Consider the following 3,551-nt stretch of genomic DNA (forward strand, 5'->3'; position numbering starts at 1 on the left):
TTTATATGTTACTGTAAATTACTTCTTGATGCACTTAGTAGAGGTAGAGCATTAGAGAGCAAATAGAAGGTTGCAAAGAAATTGGCTATTACACTGCAGGTGGTCTCACAAACAACCCCAATATAAATAATTTACTAGGGATTCCCCTGTCACTTCATCAGTCACACTTAAAATTTTCTAAAAATGGAATAATCTTTTCAACGGGGTGGAGCTAGAATGGGGGCGGAGCTAGGGTGGGATAGGTGGGGCTAGGGTAGGGGCGGGGCTAGGATGGGGCCCCACCAAATTGGTCTGCACAGGGCCCCGCACTTGCTAAGACCGGCCCTGCTCGTATTAAATAATAAGATAGGGGCTTCCTTCATGCAGAAGTTTTGTCCAGAGGCACAATGAAAGCAAGTTTGGTCCAGTGAAGACTAGCTCAAAATAGCATGTTCCTTAGCTGAGCCCTAGTATTACCACATAGAAAAAGCAACTATATCATGCCTGTGTGGTTATATTCCACTAATAAGTTAAACGATTATCTGGCTATCTTGAAAGGATTATATAACTGTAAACCCCCTGGTGGCAGACCAAGGTATTAAAATGATGGTACCAAATATGTCACAGTGTTTCCCCAAAATGAATCAACATCAACCAGGGAGTTTAACAATAAAAAGAAAATATTTTTTTATTATTTGAATTATATTTAAATGTTAATGAAATTTTACCAACTTGCAAATTTAACAAATGTATTTCAATTACAGTTTTGCAACACAAATCAGTTTAGAAACATTGGGAGCATTTTCAGATAAGTATAAATATTAGGTACATAAATCATTTAAGCACATTCAATTTTACAAAACACTAGATTCTTTAAACTTTCTTTTCTCCTGTCTTTGAGACCCCCAAGGATCCCAACATGTAAGTTTTCCTCTACTCTTTCTTTTCTTCTTTTAGTTATCTCTCACTTATTGTTCAGGTTTCCTTTACTATTTTCTCTTATGTGTACTTTTTTAAAATAGTTTCAGTCACTTAGCTGCTCTCTTTGTTTTCTCTCTCTGGCTCTCTTGAACGGTGGGCGCCTTTTCTTTCAGGTGATGATCTCCAGCATCAACTTTCTTCCAGTCTTTCCCTAGTAACATGTTCTCACCAATAGAGCTCTCTCCCAACTGCCAGCCTGAGCTGTTTGTCACTCTCCTGAAAGTTCCATCAGCATGCAGAACACTCAGCAAATGCACACAGACTACTCAGTTTCACTGCACTGCTCACTGTCTCCACACCAGATCTAGAAGGAGCCAGGTAATCTTTTCAAATTTAACCCATAGGGTTACATAACCTTATATATATAACCTTTGGATGCATGACTAGGGACACATACACTTATTTATTCAATAACACAATTCCTCATGTTTGTACAGCCAGAAAACAACCTTTTAGGGTGGATAGTATTCACAATGGGCTCCTTTTATTATTGACCATTTAGAAGAGACAAGAGTCTCCAGTTTTGGCACAGTATAAGTTAGCACAAGAACAAAATATAAGACTGCATTAAGGGCTTTTAGCCCATTTATATTTAAACACATGAGAGATCTGCATGAAACAAAATATTTATTTTTATTTTGACTTATAAAACCAGTCCCTGAAATATGCTCAAAACTGAATAATTCATTTGTGTATCTAAAATGTAAACTTCTACAAAACAGATGCAGATGTGATTCCATGTGCCCCAATGGAAGGAGAGTTTAATTTTACTTCCATTTAATTTCAGTATATGCCATCTTTATAACACCAGGCTTCCCAAGGCAGATTACAACAACAGTTAAGATGAACCCACCAGGAAACAGGATATCTTCACTGAAATCTCACCATCTGTATTGTATAGAACAGTGTAGAAAATGAGCACAAAATACAGAGGTTATAATGAAGAACTTTATCAAAAACTTTCTGAAAATCTAGATAAACTTCTTCAACCGCCTCACCATTATTCACTTTTATTCACGCCTTCAAAGAAATGAAGCAAATTGGTGAGGCAAGACTTCCCTTGGCTGTACCCATACTGACTCTGTCCCATTATACCATGTTTGTCTATGTGTTCCGTAGTTTTATTTTTTTAATAATAGTTTTCACTATCCTGCCTGGCACTGATGTCAGGCTTATCAGTCTGTAATTTCCTGGATCACCCTGAAACCCTTTTAAAAAATCAGCGTTACATTGGCCACCCTCCAATCTTCAGGTACTACTGACATTGGTTACGGTAAACCCCCTGGTGGCAGAGCAAGGTATTACAATGATGGTATCAAATATATCACAGTGTTTCCCCAAAATGACTCAACACCAACCAGGGAGTTTAACAATAAAAAGAAAATATTTTTTTATTATTTGAATTATATTTAAACTAGCCGTTAAGCCCGTAAAAACGGGCGAGATTTCCAGCTACCCTCCTTGCCGCCGCTCCCTCCCCCCTCCGTGCCGGGCCCCCTGCACTGACCTGACAGCGCCTCTCACCTCCGTGAGAAAGCGCTGCAGGCAGCAGCAGATCGCTCTGCTGCTGCATGCCGCGCTTCCACATGGAGGTGAGAGGCGCTGTCAGGTCAGTGCAGGGGGCCCGATGCAGAGGAAGGCGGGAGCGGCGGCGGGGATGGGGGGGAGAGTGGAGTTTGGTGCACGTGATGTTCGTTTCCAGGCGGCAGCGTCCGACAGTTACTCCGACTCCATTTCCCTCTCTGTTCCGCCCTCTGACATCATCACGTCTTGACGCGAGGGCGGGACAGAGAGGGAAGTCTCTACTGCGCATTTGCAGGTGAGCCGGTCACTTGCCGTTTATATGTTTGATGTTCATGAAATTTTACCAACTTGCAAATTTAACATATGTATTTCAATTACAGGTTTGCAACACAAATCAGTTTAGAAACATTGGGAGCATTTTCAGATAAGTATAAATATTAGGTGCATAAATCATTTAAGCACATTCAATTTTACAAAACACTAGATTCTTTAAACTTTCTTTTCTCCTGTCTTTCAGATTTCCAGAGAACTTCAAGGATCTCAACATGTAAGTTTTCCTCTACTCTTTTTTTTCTTCTTCTTTTAGTTATCTCTCACTTATTGTTCAGGTTTCCTTTACTATTTTCTCTTATGTGCACTTTTTAAAAAATATGTTCAGTCACTTAGCTGTTCTCTTTGTTTTCTCTTTGGCTCTCTTGAATGGTGGGCGCCTTTTCTTTCAGGTGATGATCTCCAGCATCAACTTTCTTCCAGTCTTTCCCTAGTAACATGTTCTCACCAATAGAGCTCCCTCCCAACTGAGAGTTCCATCAGCATGCGGAACACTCAGCGCATGCACACAGACTACTCAGTTTCACTGCACTGCTCACTGTCTCCACACCAGATCTAGAAGGAGCCAGGTAATCTTTTCAAATTTAACCCATAGGGTTACATTACAGATCACTAACAGCAGATCAGAAATTTCATATTAGAGTTTTTTAAGTACCCTGGGGTGTATACCATCCAGTCCAGGTGATTTATCACTCTTTAACTTGTCAATTTGGCTCAGTACGTCTTTCGGGTTCACT

Source organism: Microcaecilia unicolor, chromosome 3, assembly GCF_901765095.1.
Source record: "Microcaecilia unicolor chromosome 3, aMicUni1.1, whole genome shotgun sequence".
NCBI lineage: Eukaryota > Metazoa > Chordata > Amphibia > Gymnophiona > Siphonopidae > Microcaecilia > Microcaecilia unicolor.